Source organism: Ceratotherium simum, chromosome 1 (assembly GCF_057802395.1).
Source record: "Ceratotherium simum simum isolate JZ-2026a chromosome 1, ASM5780239v1, whole genome shotgun sequence".
Classification (NCBI taxonomy): Eukaryota; Metazoa; Chordata; class Mammalia; order Perissodactyla; family Rhinocerotidae; genus Ceratotherium; species Ceratotherium simum.
The window spans coordinates 64,069,033-64,087,094 of NC_141900.1; the positions used below are offsets into that span (position 1 = coordinate 64,069,033).

The 18,062-nt window shown below is 39.1% G+C and overlaps 1 protein-coding gene across 2 annotated transcripts in view; it reads left to right on the forward strand.

The window, feature by feature from the left end:
* The window catches only part of AVL9 (AVL9 cell migration associated), a 63,934-nt gene that overhangs the window by 301 nt on the left and 45,571 nt on the right, over positions 1-18,062 (forward strand). The gene's annotated exons all lie outside the window — the stretch shown is intronic.

Here is an 18,062-nt window from a genome sequence, read left to right on the forward strand (position 1 = left end):
CGTTCGGGCGTTCGCGCGCCGCCGGCGCCCACTCCCCTCCGCTCGGCTCTCCGCCTCTGGACTTGACTCCTCTCTCCCGCTCCTCGAACTCGCCCTCCCTGAAGTCCATCCCCCCACCCTCCCTTCTTTCTCCTGCCTCTGGAAATTGTATTTTGAGCGGCGGAGGAGCTATGTGTTGGTATGTTGGGGTTGGTAGGCGTTTCGGTTCTTGGGTGGAGTGGGAAGAAGGAATCGCAGATGGGCCCCAGTCTCTTCCCCATCCATCTCTGTTTCCATGGACTTTCTGGGTGTCCACCTATGATGGAAGCCTTTAGAAAAATTCAGCTCTTGGACTGCGTTTCCAAAGTAATGAGCTCAGTGGGCTTCTTTCCACACGAATGCCTCAGGTTGGTTCAAGTACATGCGGCGCCGTGGGAAAATCAACTTCCTTTGTTTATGTGCGGAAGCCCTGGAGTCCGCGGTGTTAGGATGGTGTATTGACTCCGCCCCCCGTCCTTTTGAGCCTTGGTTTTGCTGTTTGGTCTCCTCCAGATCTTGCCTTTTGGTGAGAGATTGACCTCTCTCTAGCTCAATTGCAGTAAGAGAAAGTGTGTTGACCGAGCAAAGAGATGTACGTTTTTAAGCTGCTTCGCTGAAATGGTCAACGAGAACAGTGGAACATTTGCAGTCTATGTATTGAAGGCAAGGGAACAAAATAGAAACAGAATTATTTAATGAGAGCAGACACTGGAAGGCAATGATGTCATGTGTTAGTGAACAATTGAAATGCTTAAAGTAATAAAAATACGGATTGCTACCACTAGATAATGTAGCATTTCGCTTCTTGCTCTTCACAGAAAATGTAACATTTTAGAACTTTTATTGGAAAAATTTAAGTTCGTTAGAGAATGATAGAAAAGTGATGAAGAGAGTGAAAAGATGGTTGTGTTTTATGTGTTTCAAAGACTGCTTAACTTCAAAATACCACATTCCTTAGCTCTCAGGTAAAAATGGCATAGAAACATACCAAGGAGGAAGTGGCATTATTCAGTGTGGTATTAAAAAAATTCCGAGCAGCAGCAGTAGAATATAAGTTTTTTAAATGTGGACCTATATTTAGAGATAAGAGAAGAGATATTTGAGATTGTACCATGGCATGCAAACACAGTGTTCATCATCATTAGATTTTCTTCCCTGTGTGAGGAAGATTACCCCTGAGCTAACACCTGTCGCCAATCCTCTTTTTTCCTGAGGAAGACCAGCCCTGGGCTAACATCTGTGCCCATCTTCCTCCACTTTATATGGACACCACCACAGCATGGCTTGACAAGCAGTACATCGGTCTGAGCTCAGGATCTGAACCCACAAACGCCAGGGCCGCCGCAGCAGAGCACACGCAGTTAACCACTATGCCACCGCCCGGCCCCATCATTAGATTTTTAATGTTTTAAGACTTCACAACTTTGTTCTTAATTGTCACTTTATAACTTTGGCTGTGGGTGAAGTAACTGAAACTTGGAGCAGATAAAATGATCTTACTGAGGGCCAGCCCCGTGGCTTAGCGGTTAAGTGCGTGCTCTCCACTGCTGGCGGCCTGGGTTCGGATCCCGGGCGTGCACCGACGCACCGCTTCTCCGGCCATGCTGAGGCCGCGTCCCACATACAGCAGCTAGAAGGATGTGCAGCTATGACATACAACCATCTACTGGGGCTTTGGGGGAAAAATTTAAAAAAAATTAAAAAAAAAAAAATGATCTTACTGAGATCACACTGCAAAACAGACCTGGAGTCAGACTTAAATTGCTTCTGGCACCATATGTGTTCATTCTGCTAAGCCATGTGGCATTTAGGAGTCTTTTAGGGTAAAGTAAGAGGTGGGGGCTTGACTCTGAACCAAATGAATGGAACTTTTTGTTTGTTTGTTTTGTGAGGAAGATCAGCCCTGAGCTGACATCCATGCTAATCCTCCTCTTTTTGCTGGGGAAGACCAGCTCTGAGCTAACATCTATTGCCAATCCTCCTCCTTTTTTTCCCCAAAGCCCCAGTAGACAGTTGTATGTCATAGTTGCACATCCTTCTAGTTGCTGTATGTGGGACGCGGCCTCAGCATGGCTGGAGAAGCAGTGTGTCCGTGCGCGCCCAGGATCCGAACCTGGGCTGCCAGTAGGGGAGCGCACGCACTTAACTGCTAAGCCACAGGGCCGACCGGGAATGGGACTTTTAAAGACAAAAAAGAAGGAAATATTGGTAGGAAATAGAATAAAATCTTTTAATTTTGCTCTCATCTAAAATAAAGATTAATTATGACATTTTATACCTGTTTTGTTGGAAAAGTAATGTAATTTATATTTCCAGAAAGGAAAAATTATTTATTTTAGGAAACAAAATGTAATGCTGCTTGGAGATTAAAGAAAACTGAACAACAGATTTTAAGGTGAAAGAGGCACTTTGGGCTGAAGTAGCACCCTGGGTGCTATAACATTTCTCTAGATTTGGCTTTTGGTTTCAGGACTGAGGTAAAGGTGACTGGTTTTGTAAAATGAACACTGTGCTGGGACTCAGGAACCTGGGTGACATCCTGGCCTCACAGCTCCCATGACCTCCAGCAAATCCCAATGGCTTAATTTTTCTGTACCTCATTTTCCTCCACCAAATTTCTTCGTGAGAATTTTAGACCTGGCAGGGATCCTTAGAGACCAACTACTCCATCTCCCTTAAATTTACAGATGAGTAAACTGAAACCCAGAAAGGTTAAGTGACTTAAGCATATTTACACAGATAGTTTGGTGCTATCAGGAAAACCAGAGCTTGACAACAGTTAAAATGGTAAAAACAGATTTTATTCAGAGAAGCTATTGCAATAGGGGGAAAGAGACCTCAGTATAGAATTGGGCTCAACTCCAAATACAACAAGGAGGATCAGGAATTTATAGCCAAGGAGCAGAGTGAGAGTCAGAGTCAGTAAAGGGGGTTTCTGGCTAAACCCACCTAACAGAATTCTTGCTAAAATTAGACAATGCAGAGACAAATTGGAAGCCCAAAAGTCAGGACCTAGTTGAGAAGAGAGTTCAGAGGAGCCTGATTAAAGTTTGGTTAAGGAGAGACTGTCAGCACTAACATCGAAACCCAGATATCCCTAGTCTTTATAACCACGTCTCTTTTAATAACACTTTTAAGTTGTAGGCTCTTGCGTAGAAAAGAAAAATACATGCTTGGTTTGTTTGTTTGTTTTGTAATCCACATGGTCCTTTGCAGAGACAAGGGCAATTATTTTTTAATAAATATACCTGTTGAGTGTCTGAGAATGCAGAGGGTTCTGCCACAGTGCAATGAAATATGAGAAACCTAGTATGGGTTATTTTCTTATTGCGGACTGAAAGAAAGCAGCTTTCTAAAATTACACTTAACCTCTCGGAGCAGAAATGAAGAGCTAAGAACCTGGTTGTGCAAATCAAACGAGAATTTGTTATAGCTACTCAAAGTCAAAATGCAAAGTGAGTAAAAGGTGATGTTTAGATTGAATTATTGCGTATTCTGTAGCTTTTGCAAGAGTCAAACATTTATAATTTTAATAGAACTATTAGTATTTCTCAGAGAAAAATTTTGGCTTACTAGTAATCTGTTAATTATCTGTTACTCTAATGGAGGTTGGTTGGATAGATGTTGTTATGATTTCTGGACTCTAAAAGAGAGTTAAGGTTGGGTGAGTGGATAATCTGAAAACCCTTCATTGGAAACCCTCTGTGGTATTAGCCAGGTTGTGTCTAGGGGCTGCAAACACAGCCAGTCCACTCAGACTACAGAGCAAATGAATGAAAAAAGTCTCTTAGACTGAGTTGGTTGTGAAATGGACAGGTTAATTCAGTCAAAAACGGTGACACTTGCTGGAGACATAATTTGTGTAAATTCATGGTAGTTCATCCAGGTGGAACAGGAGGTTCAATGCATGTATAATAGTATTGGGAAAGATGTGAAAATAGTTTATTCGACTACATTTTTTTTCATTTTTGGTTGCCTTGCTTTTTCTCTTGTTTGTCTTAGTTTTTATAAAATATCAAGAACAATGTTGATTTTGCCAGGTAAAGAGGAGTATTATAAAAGAAAGTGTACTAAAATTTCCAATATATGTTATATTAGTTCTCAAAGGATGTTCTTCACTTCTGCAAATTAGTGTCTTTTTAGATGTTCTATAACTCTGCTTTCTTCAAAATCCAAATACATTTTATGTTTTGCAAATTGCGTGTGTTACATGCATTAAGTCTTAGAATTACTGATCTAGAGACTGCTGTTCTTTTTTAGTCAGTATATCAGGTGTTTCAGAGGCTCTAATTATGTAAGATTTCCCTCTGGGTAGATTAATCAGCTACCTTATTCTCCATTTTAGGATTTTACTTCCAGGTGTAAAGGATTAAAAGTGCATGGCTCATTGAATTGTGACTCTGACTTCAGATTGTTTTAGGATGTGTGAGGGTGTAAGTATTCAAAATGCTACGGGTCATGTTGATCACCCGTTCTTTCCGTGCAGTGAGATTATTCATAGCAAAAATTCCCGTATGTGGTGGTAATTTGTAATTTTTGGATTCAAGTGACCAAAAGTAAAACCTTGGTTTAAAAGTAATTCCTTTCAGCAGTCTACTGGGTTAAGCGTGATAACTTTACGTAGGGGAATATACTAAATCTTTGTAGACTCTTCTGTTATTAAGGTGCTCTCTAGTGTTATGATAAAGGAGTCAGGTCGTTTCACATGGACCACAAGGTTAAAGCCATCTTCTAATACAGCTGTATTGAAGATCCCCAAACTAGACATATAGATGTTCATTCATCTTGTTTCCTACATTTTTTTCATCTTTGAGGCCTTCAGATGTATTTTAAATGAAAAATTTCTTCATTTATATTAAAATGAACATCTATTAACTTTATCACTTCATTTTTTCACTTTTATTTGGGTAATTTTGTGGGAATGAATTCTGTAAATAAAATGTTTCTAGCGGTGATTATTACCGTTTGTTGATATACTTAACATTTAGAACATTTTGAGTGAGTTAAAGTACGACTGTAACATTTAAAATAGTTTTGAAATATTTATCCAGTCTGACTCTTTTCCTGAATTTTTTTTTTAATTTAGCATTTAGCAAAGGACCCTTCTTCCTTAAAAACTCAACCTGCACTTAGACTCTTTGACATGAGATAATCTAAGGACACCTTTTCTGTAGTAGTTTGCGTATTATAGATTGTGTGTTCCAGAGTTTTATTTGTTCCTTATTTGCTTTGTAGCAGTAAATGTATAAACTGTATTTGTCCGATTAGCATAATTTTTGGCAAAGTAATATAATCAAGTGTATATCAAATAAACCTTTTGATTCTTCCATAGATAGATTGGACTTTTTTTAAATGCTCAGTAGGGAATAGTTACTTTGCAAAGTGATGTCATAAAAAGTTGGAATTACTTGATTTTTCACCACTGTTCTGATAGAGTTCATGGCTTTCTATAGTACACTGCCAGCAGTTTTAATTCTTGAGTAAACTGGTTTTACCAGACTGTATTCTTAAAAAAGTAGAGTTATGAAAGAACTAGAACACATATTTACACTAGTTTCAACAGTGCATAAAGCAACTAGAAGTATATATTCCTGTTGGTCTGAGGGAGCTGATCACAGGAAAATCTCCGTAAGTAGCAGGATGTTGCATTGCAAATTCAGGGGTGGGTTGAGGAGATGGGGTAGGGGGTTGGTTTATGTTAGAGTGATAGTGTCAAGCCCTGGCCCATTCAGGTTTTGGTGACAGATGGCTGACTGGCAAGCATGTAGGTTTGGACCTGCTATTGATGGAATCCTGTGGTGACAATGATGAAACATTGAGGAGGTGTTGTTTGTGATTCTTGTTGAAATAAGAAGGCCTTTGAAATAGAAAGAACAAACTTTTGGAGAGTTAGAGGTTAGGGAAGAATAATATCTAAAGATTCTTGTGAGCTACTCAGAGAAACTGTCCTGAAACAAGATTGCATTTTCTGGCCCTCCACAGCACTTTTATTTCTTGAACTTGAATATTTTGGTTTTTTCCTGATTTTAGCCATGCTTTTTATATGGTGAAGTGATGGTAATCTTTGAGTTTGCAAGGCTGCAACATTAACACAGAGCAGTGGAATAGTTTTTCATTTGGGCCTTGGCATCACAGCTAAGCAGAGTGGGTGTCAGCCTGTGTAATGGAAATTTAGAAATATCAGGAAGATTCTTTTGTCCTCTTATAATTCCCCCCAGGTAGCTAGAAAGTGCCTAAGAGTGCCTAAATTTCTTCCTTTGGCTAAAGTCTTTGATCCCTAGTAAAATGCTTATGCATCATGGGTAAGTCTTTCCTTCATGTTATTAAGATGATTCAGATCCTTTGCTGAGCGCAGATTTTGCTAGATAAGGGAAGACCGCAGATGGGCCCTGGTCTACTAGGCATGGCACCACAGGAGGAAGATGAAAACGTATAGGGAGAGGAGTCTTTATCTACGTAATAATTTGAGAAAGGCTGGTCCTATTATATTCTTTGGTTAAGATGCCATCAGATTCAAAACTTGGTTTCTCCCTAGAATATTTTTAGAGGATATTGTTTAAATTGATATTTTTGACAATTTTTAGATCATATTCCATGTTTTAAAAAAATAATATTTCTTATGATCTGCAGTAATATGTACTCACTGTAGTTGAAAAGTGAGAAAATATAAAGAAAACTAACACTTAAAATCCTGTATCCTAGATAAATCTGCTCCTAACACCTCGGTGAATATCCCTCCAGTTCTCCAGTTATTTTTTATGAATATACAGAGCTTTTTCCAAAAATGTATTATATTGTAATCAAGTTTTATGACCTGCCTTTTTATGTAACAATATACCATTAATGTGTTTCTGTATTAATAAATATTGAATTATAACATTTAAAAATAGCTAAATAATATTTTGTAGAACTATTTAACTGGTTTCCTTTTTAGAACTTAGGTGGCATTTCAGTTTTTTGCCATTTTGAATAGTGCTGCAAAGAACATCCTTGTGACTAAATGTTTGCACCTTTTTTCTTAAGTGTGGAGACTTCATTTTAATCCACATTTTTTCATGGAGATCTTGTTAAAATGGATTTTGAGCAGAATATACTGAACACAATTTAAGTCAGTCTGGATGATTCTGCCTTTATAACAAATGTCACTTGTTGTACTGTGGCATTCTCAGTTTATTTTAACATAGAGTGTTTCACACATGCCTGTGACTCAGCTGGGCTTTTGATAGCCAGTCAGAGAGGGAGATGACAGAGCAGTTAGCAGTTACTTCTCATTGTTGACCCGAAACTGCGTTGTGGTTTTCAGCTTCTCCTCCCTGCTTTCTCATTTTGCGTTTCTCCTTTCTTCCATGGACTGAGAGACCACATCTACTAAATGCATTAGAACCATGTATGCAATAAAATGACTTAGTCATAGTTTTTGAAAGAAGACCTAAAGCCATCTCTTTGGTATATTATCTGGGGCTTCATGATAGCTGGTTAGGCTGATAGATGCTTTGTCACTTATTTCTGGTTCTTGGCAGTGTTCTAGGTTATTAAATTGTCGAAAGTCTGACTTCTGAATAAATTATGTTTAGGTGTCCAATTAGATTTGAAATATGGCCCTCTGCACTTGTATTTTCTTCATCCAACTGATGCTCATTGTCACAGGTATGCTATGTATTCATATATAAGGAAATGACTACAGGGTTGTTAATGAAACCTGTTCCCACCCCCATGGCCTTCACTGGTGATCTTAATTTGTTAGCTCTGTTTGGTGGGTATGGTGCACTCCTAGAAATTGGAATCTTTTTTGCCATGTAAAAGTCCAGTATTGAAATGTTAAAAATAAATTGATGTATAAAAGATTTCTAGGGTATAGTTCATTAAAACAAATTAATTTAAATCATTTGTTAGGAAGTTTCTGATTAGTATTTTTTCCTGCAAGAAAATATTTTTTGTAGCTTTGGTATCATGTTTGTATGTATTTTCAGTAACCTAAAGATAAATAATGTTCCATTTATATCATCTCATCCAGAAGGCCAGTCTGTCTTTGCACCATGTGTTTTGTATAAGTCCTTGTCCTATCTCTCTTCTGGTAGAGGGAACTTTATATACAGTATTCCAAGTATTCCTTGGTACTTTTAGCTGTGATACATTCTCTTGTACCACTCTCTACTTGATCAACAGCAAAATATATCTGGTAATCAAGAGACCTGAGTTTCAGTTTGACGCTAATGGTTATTAGGTGTGTAACCTGGGGGCACATTGCCTAATGTTTTTGGATCTGTAAAATGAGGTTTTCTTCATCTGTAAAATGAGGGTTTTGTTATTTTTATAATTTTATTTATTTATTTTTTCCCCCCAAAGCCCCAGTAGATAGTTGTATGTCATAGCTGCACATCCTTCTAGTTGCTGTATGTGGGACGCGGCCTCAGCATGGCTGGAGAAGCGGTGCGTCGGTGCGCGCCCGGGATCCGAACCCGGGTCGCCAGTAGCGGAGCGCGCGCACTTAACCGCTAAGCCACGGGGCCGGCCCATAAAATGAGGGTTTTAAAATAGATGATTGGATTGGGAGTCAAGATGGTGGCGTAGGCAGACTCTGAACTCACCTCCTCCCGTGGACATAGCCAATTTACAACTACTCATGGAAAAATTACCCCTGAGACAGAACTGAAAACTGGATGAGAGGAACTCCTGCAACAACGGACAATCCTAACTGAGGTGGAAGAGGCAGAGACTCCCTTCCGGAGAGGAAAACGCCGCCTTCACAAGCCGCCAGCGTCACGGCCGCCCGGGAGCAGCTCACAGGTACGCAGCCTCCCTGGAGGCGCGGGGCCCTGAGCCGGGGAGCACCCCCGCTGTGGGCATTTTGTGGACCCAGCACAATCGACACCAGTGGCATAAATCTGACCTTGCCTGCTACTAAAGCATTGGGGAGCACCCCCAGAAAACCCGGTTCACAAAGAAACTAAAACTGGCTCTTAAAGGGCCCGCGCACAAACTCACCCGTTCCAGAAAGCATCCTAAAATCACCAGAAAGAAAGGTGCACACTGCTTTGGTGACAAGAGACTCACCTAATAGGCCCTGAGTGCATCTCGGTGAGGGGTGAGACCTCTCCAGGGACTGGGACATTGGCGGCGGCCATTGTTGTGGCCTGGTGTGGGGATGCTGACACAGACGCCATTGGAGTTGTCCCTGAGACCTGCTAGCCCAGGGTCTGCTCCACCCGCTAGAGCACCGATTTAATCCCAGCTCAGCCAAGGCAGGCAGCCCACCCTAGAGACTGGCCCCACCTAACAACAAGCCCTCAGGCAACGTGTGGGCCTGCATAGATTGGTGACTGGATTTTCTGCAGCCTGGCAACTGAGCTGACTTGAGCGGGGCAGGGTGTGCACAAGGAGCGGGTGGAGAGTGTGGGGTGGTGGCGGAGTGTGTGGGGCTCCCGCCGTGGAGAGACTGGGTCCGCTTGGGGAGGTCGGGGCGCTCACACAGGGCAGGACTGTGTTGACTGTGTGTGTGGACCTCTGGGCGGCAGGGCTTGTCAGCTGCAGAAGACTTGTGCTTCTCAAAGACCCACATAGGAGGTTTGCCCCACCTTCCAAAGCCTGAAACAATTGGGTGCTCCTGTGCCTGAGGCCAGCCCCACCCAGCTGCAATCCTCAGAGAGCTGACAAGAGACCTAATAGGCTAGAGGTTTACAGCAATTCTAAGGCCCTGAGCCTAACAACCTGCCACACTGGGGGCCTACTCACTTAAAAGAAATACTCCAACACAAATGTGGTATTAGAACTTACAGCCAACTGTGCTGGGGCCCCCCACACCTGATAAAGAGACTGAAGGGCCCACAACAACTACAAGCAGCTGAGCATTACAACAGCTGGCCAGGAGCATAACTCAGCCTCCCTGGGCGCCTATAGGGAGAGCTAACAGGCCACAATAGAAGGACACACGTAGCCCACATAGGGGCCACCCTGGAACATTGAGAACTGAGGGAAGCACACTGGAAGCCTCCTAAGCCATCACTTACATAAGGTCACCTATCCAAGAGCAGGAGGCGTGGCTGACCTACCTAATACGTAGACACAAGCACAGGGAAAGAGGCAAAATGAGGAGGCAAAAGAATACATTCCAAGTAAGGGAACAGGACAAAACCCCAGAAAAGGAACTAAGTGAAACAGAAATGAGCAACCTACCTGACAGAGAGTTCAAACTAAGAGTGTTAAGGATGCTCACTGATCTGGGGAGAAGAATAGATGAAGTCAGTGAGAATGGCAACAAACAAATGAAAGATATAAAAGAACCAATCAGAAATGAAGAATACAATACTGGAAATGAAAAACTCATTAGAGGGACTCAAAAGCAGAGTAGAGGATACAGAAGAACGGATCAGTGAGCTGGAAGAAAGACTAGAAGAAATTACCCAAGGTGAACAGGTAAAAGAGAAAAGAATTAAAAAGAGTGAGGACAGTCTAAGGGACCTCTGGGACAACATCAAGCGCACTAACATCCGTGTTATAGGTGTCCCGGAAGGAGAAGAGCCAGACAAGGGGCAGAGAATCTATTTCAAGAAATAATAGATGAAAACTTCCCTAACCTAAGGAAGGAAACAGACATCCAGGTACAGGAGGCACAGAGAGCCCCAAACAAGATAAACCCAAAGAGGCCCACACCAAGACACATCATAATCAAAATGTCCAGAATTAAAGATAAAGAGAGAATCCTAAAAGCATAAGAGAATGTCAAGTTACATCCAAAGGAACCCCCATAAGGCTATCAGCTGACTTCTCAGCAGAAACCTTACAGGCTAGAAGAGAATGGCACGATATATTTAAAGTGCTAAAAGGAAAAAACTTACAGCCAAGAATACTCTACCCAGCAAGGTTATCGTTCAAAATGGAAGGAGAGATCAAAATTTTCCCAGATAAGCAAAAATTAAAGGAGTTTGTCACCAAGAAACCAGTGTTACAAGAAATGTTAAAGGGACTGATTTAAGGGGAAAAGAAGACCACAAATAGGAAAAATTATCTATTTCAATGATTAGAACGTAATGGATACAAATGCACAAAAAGAGGTTAGATATGATATCAAAAACATAAAAGGAGGGAGGAGGGTAGTTAAAGAGTACAGCTTTCAGACAGAGGTCAAACTAAAGTGACCATCAATTCTGTATAGAAGAAGTAAGGAACAGAGAAGGACTACTTAAACACTGAGGAAAAAAAAATAAAAAAGTTAAAAAATGGCAGTAAGTACATACTTATCAATAGCTACTTTAAACGTCAATGGACTAAATGCCCCAATTAAAAGGCATAGGGTGGCTGACTGGATAAAAAAACAAGACCCATATATATGCTGCATACAAGAGACACACTTCAGACCTAAAGACACTCACAAACTGAAAGTGAAGGGATGGAAAAAGATACTCCACGCAAATGGCAATGAAAAGAAAGCTGGGGTAGCAGTACTCATATCAGACAAAATAGACTTTAAAACAAAAACTGTAAAAAGAGACAAAGAAGAGCATTACATAATGATCAAGGAAACAATCCAACAAGAGGATATAACACTTGTAAATATCTACGCACCCAATGTAGGTGCACCTAAATATATAAAGCAATTATTAACAGACATAAAAACAGAAATAGACAGTAACACAATAATAGTAGGGGACTTTAACACTCCACTTACACCAACAGATAGATCATCCAAACAGAAGATCAATAAGGAAACATTGGCCTTAAACGACACCTTAGAACAGATGGACCTAGTAGATATATACAGAGCATTCCATCCAAAAACCGAAGAATACACGTTCTTTTCAAATGCACATGGAACATTCTCCAAGATTGATCACATATTAGGCAACAAAACAAGTCTCCATAAATTTAAGAAGATTGAAATAATACCAAGCATCTTTTCTGACCACAACGGTATGAAACTAGAAATCAACTATAGGAAGAAAATCAGAAAAGCCACAAATACATGGAGATTAAACAAGATGCTACTGAACAACGACTGGGTTAACGAAGAAATCAAAGAAGAAATAAAAAAATACCTGGAGACAAACGAAAATGAAAATACGACATGCCAGAATTTATGGGATACAGCAAAAGCGGTTCTAAGAGGGAAGTTTATAGCGATACAGGCCTATCTCAACAAACAAGAAAAATCTCAAATAAACAATCTAACAATGCACCTAAAGGAACTGGAAAAAGAAGAACAAACAAAGCCCAAAATCAGTAGAAGAAGGGAAATAATAAAAATCAGAGCAGAAATAAATGAAATAGAGACCAAAAAAACAATAGAAAAAATTAATAAAACCAAGAGCTGGTTCTTTGAAAAGATCAACAAAATAGACAAACCTTTAGCTAGACTCACAAAGAAAAAAAGAGAGAAGGCACAAATAAGTAAAATCAGAAATGAAAGAGGAGAGGTTACAACAGACACCTCAGAAATACAAAAGATTATAAGAGAATACTATGAAAAACTATATGCCAACCAATTCGACAATCTGGAAGAAATGGATAAATTCTTAGAATCATACAACCTTCCAAAACTGGATCAAGAAGAAGTGGAGAATTTGAATAGACCAATCACCAGTAAGGAGATCGAAACAGTAATCAAAAACCTCCCCAAAAATAAAAGTCCAGGACCAGATGGCTTCCCTGGTGAATTCTACCAAACATTCAAAGAAGACTTAATACCTATCCTTCTCAAACTCTTCCAAAAAATTGAGGAGGGGGGAAAGCTCCCTAACTCATTCTATGAAGCTGAGATTACCCTGATACCAAAACCAGACAAGGACAACAAAAAAAAGAAAATCCCAGGCCAATATCACTGATGAACATCGATGCAAAAATCCTCAACAAAATACTAGCAAATCGCATACAACAATACGTTCAAAAGATTATACACCATGATCAAGTGGGATTTATTCCAGGGATGCAGGGATGGTTTAACATTCGCAAATCAATCAACGTAATACACCACATTAATAAAATGAAGAACAAAAATCACATGATCATCTCAATAGATGCAGAGAAAGCATTTGACAAGATACAGCATCCATTTATGATAAAAACTCTGAATAAAATGGGTATAGAAGGAAAGTACCTCAACATAATAAAGACCATATATGAGAAACCCACAGCTAATATCATCCTCAATGGTGAAAAACTGAAAGCTATCCCTCTAAGAACAGGAACCAGACAAGGATGCCCACTCTCACCACTCCTATTTAACATAGTATTGGAAGTCCTAGCCAGAGCAATCAGGCAAGAGAAAGAAATAAAAGGGATCCAAATTGGAAAGGAAGAAGTGAAACTGTCACTATTTGCAGATGACATGATTTTATATATAGAAAACCCTAAAGAATCCACCAGAAAACTTTTAGAAGTAATAAACGAATATGGTAAAGTTGCAGGATACAAAATCAACATACAAAAATCAGTTGCATTTCTGTACACTAACAATGAAGTAGCAGAAAGAGAAATTAAGAATACCATCCCATTTACAATTGCAACAAAAAGAATAAAATACCTAGGAATAAATTTAACCAAAGAGGTAAAAGATCTGTACACGAAAACTATAAAACATTTCTGAAAGAAATTGAAGAAGACACAAAGAAATGGAAAGATATTCCGTGCTCTTGGATTGGAAGAATTAACATAGTTAAGATGTCCATACTTCCTAAAGCCATCTATAGATTCAATGCAATCCCTATCAAAGTTCCAACAACATTTTTCACAGAAATAGAACAAAGAATCCTAAAATTCATATGGAACAACAAAAGACCCCGAATAGCTAAAGGAATCCTGAGAAAAAAGAACAAAGCTGGAGGTATCACACTCCCTGATATCAAAATATACTACAAAGCTATAGTAACCAAAGCAGCATGGTACTGGCACAAAAACAGACACACAGATCAATGGAATAGAATCGAAAGCCCAGAAATAAACCCACACATCTATGGACAGCTAATCTTTGACAAAGGAGCCAAGAACATACAATGGGGAAAAGAAAGTCTCTTCAACAAATGGTGTTGGGAAAACTGGATAGCCATATGCAAAAAATGAAAGTAGATCCTTACCTTACACCATACACAAAAATTAACTCCAAATGGATTAAAGACTTGAATGTAAGACCTGAAACTGTGAAAGTTCTAGAAGAAAACATAGGCAGTACGCTCTTCGACATCGGTCTTAGCAACATCTTTTCAAACACCACATCTGACCGGGCAAGAGAAACAATAGAAAAAATAAACAAATGGGACTACATCAAACTAAAAGCTTCTGCACAGCAAAGGAAACCATCAACAAAACGAAAAGACAACCTAACAATTGGGAGAAGATATTTGCAAACCATACATCTGATAAGGGCTTAATCTCCAAAATATATAAAGAACTCATGCATCTCAACAACAAAAAAACTACCAACCCAATTAAAAAATGGGCAAAAGACCTGAACAGACATTTCTCCAAAGAAGATATACAGATGGCCAACAGACACATGAAAAGCTGTTCAAAATCACTAACTATCAGGGAAATGCAAATCAAAACTACAATGAGATATCACCTCACGCCTGTCAGAATGGCTATAATTAACAAGACAGGAAACAACATGTGTTGGAGAGGATGTGGAGAGAAGGGAACTGTCATACACTGCTGGTGGGAGTGCAAACTGGTGCACCCACTATGGAAAACAGTATGGAGATTCCTCAAAAAATCAAGGATAGAACTACCATATGATCCAGCTATTCCACTGTTGGGTATTTATCCAAAGAACTTGAAAACACCAATTTGCAAAGGTACATGCACCCCTGTGTTCATTGCAGCCTTATTCACAATAGCCAAGACTTGGAAGCAACCTAAGTGCCCATCAAGGGACGAATGGATAAAGAAGCTGTGGTATATATACACAATGGAATACTACTCAGCCATAAGAAATGACGAAATCCAGCCATTTGTGACAACATGGATGGACATTGAGGGTATAATGCAAAGTGAAATAAGTCAGAGGGAGAAGGCCAAATACCGTATGATTTCCTTCATTAAGTAGTAGATAATAACAACAATAAACAAACACATAGGGACAGAGATTGGATTGGTGGTTACCAGAGGGGAAGGGGGGAGGGGGGAGGGTGAAAGGGATAATTGGGTACATGTGTGTGGTGATGGGTTGTAATTAGTATTTTGGTGGTGAACATGATGTAGTCCATGCAGAAATAGAAGTACAATGATGTACACCTGAAATTTTTGCAATGTTATAAACCAATATTACTGCAATAAAAAATAAAAAAAATAAAAAAATAAAATAGATGATTGTTAAGATTCCCTCCACTTCTTGATTCTAAGATGAAATCAGCAAACATTTTCTGAAGACCCATCATCAGAGGCTACATTCAGAAACATGCCCTTAAATTCAAAAGGCAGAACTAATGTTTGGTGTTATTAGCAGTCTGAACAGAGGAACTTTCTGGGATGATGCCAGTTCTGTGTCTTGAAGGGGTGGTTGCCTATAGCTGTACAAATCATCAAAACCTATGAACTCTGTACACTTAAGATCTTTGCATTTTATACTTTGTAATTACACCTCAAATCTAAATAATTTAAAAGTTTTTTTTTAAATAAACCTTTCTCCTTGTAACAAATCACAAAATTCTGCATCCTTCAATACTTTTGAAAGAGCTTTTTCAAGAACTGTCTATTATTCATTTGATTTTCTTTAAACTTCTATTTTTGCAGAGCTAGGACTTAGCTAACAGTTCTCCATTTGCATTCTTTAAATTTTGAGCCTTAAAAGTATGTAATTTAGAAAAAAAGAATAACTCAAAGAAACAATGGCTCAATCATTTTTGTGCCCTATCTTCACATATTATGCTAAACAAGCGTGATATCTTTGGAGACATAAAAGTCACAGTCTAATATAGGAACCCAGACCTCTCTTGGGTATTAGTGTAACTTATGTACTGAAAGCATAAATTTCCATTAAGTGCAGTGATTTTCTCCACTCTTTTTTTTTTTGAGGTAGATTGGCTCTGAGCTAACATCTGTCAATCTTCCTCTTTTTCTGTTTTCTCCCCAAAGCCCCAGTACATAGTTGTATATCCTAGTTGTAGGTCCTTCTAGTTCTTCTGTGTGGGACGCTGCCTCAGCATGGCTTGATGAGTGGTGAGTAGGTCCACGCCCAGGATCCGAACCAGGGAACCCTGGGCCACTGAAGCAGAATGCATGAACTTAACCACTACGCCACTGGGCCGGCCCCTTTCTCCACTCTTTGCAAACAAATTATAGCAAAGATTCTAAATTCCATAAACTGTGGCCTAAATGTAATTCCTGCCTATTGCGGACTATTTAAAAACTGTTCATGGGAGCTTATACCAATATAAGGTTTAGTTACTGTGCAATTCATCATTGCTGTTCTATGAAGATGTTATTAGCAATAATAATAGCTGCCATTTATTGAATGTTTACTATATACTCAGCATGTTAGATATATGTTTATTATCTCATTTATTCTTCACAAAACACCAAGGTTTTATTAGCCCTCTTTTATAAATAAGGAAATTGAGGTTTAGGGATAAGTGACTTGCTCAAGGACACATGGCTGAGTAGCAAACTGGGACTAGAACTCAAGGCTTATCCAATTTCAAAGGTCCATGCAATTAAACACTTGGTCTTCACATTTATTTTTTTTTAAGTATTTCATTTTCTTAAAATGAGGTATAACATCAACAATAAAGTACACAAAACTTAAGGGTACAGCTTGATTAATTTTTACATGCATATATGTGCATTTAACCACCATCCAGATCAAGATATAGAATAATTCCAGCACTTCAGAAATTCCCCACATGTGCCCCCTCGCAATCATTACCCACCTGAAGGTAACCACTATTCTGACCTATGTCACTATAGATTGGTGTTGTCTCTTTTGTGTCTGACTCATTTCACTCAGTGTTATGTCTGAGATTTATTCATGTTGCTTATATCGGTAGTTTCTGTATAGTATTCCATTGTATGAATATACCGTGATTTATTGACCCATTCTCCTGTTAATGGACATGTGAGTTATTCCTAGTTTTTGATTATTACAAATAAAACAAAAAGCATTTTATTTTAAAAGTTAGGTGGTTATGGTCTTTTTTTTCTTTCTTTTTTTTTTTTTTGGTGAGGAAGATCCGCCCTGAGCTAACATCTACCAATCCTCTTCTTTTTGCTGAGGAAGACTGGCCCTGGGCCAACATCCATGCCCATGTTCCTCCACTTTATATGGGACGCCGCCACAGCATGGCTTAACAAGCGGTGCATCAGTGTGCACCTGGGATCCCAACCGGCGAACCCCGGGCCGCCGCAGCGGAGCACACACTTAACCGCTTGTGCCACAGGGCCCACCCCTATGGTCTTTTTTTTTATTATCGGGTTTGAGTTGATAAAAGTTGGGTTTTTTTCCCTGTAGTTATACACGTTTGTGCTACATGACCGAAGTGTTTATTTTACTTGGAACCTAGGACAATATAGGAGTTCTAAATTTCTTTAATGTAAAAGATCCTAGTAAGTCAAATATATTTAAGATCCTTCAAAACTATTTTTTACTTTTAAGTAAGAGCTCATAATTAGTAAACACATTTGAAGCTATCTAGCTTTACATAAAGTAGCTCTCCAAAACTAACCTGATGTTATTAGAAATGAATGGCACTTTCTTATTTGTCTGAAACACTTACAAAACAGACTGCAGTGACTCTATATCTGATGGCATTTCTGATTTGTGAATTGTAGATCTGCAAATAATGATATTTCAGTGAATGCTAAATCCTTATAACAGTGCTGTTTATTCTCATATCAGATATATTCGTATCCTTAATATTAATGGAGGTGAATACTTAGTAGAATTTCTCAATGTCACTACTCATATGTAGATAATATTCTTCCTTCCTAGAAGAAATAACTTCCTAAAAGGAGCATGGCTCTATAAAGTCTTGTTTTTATTGGCTGTGTATATACAGTTTGGTGTTAATGAACATATATATATGTAAAGTTCCAGTGGTTTTAAAGTATAAAAATAGAAT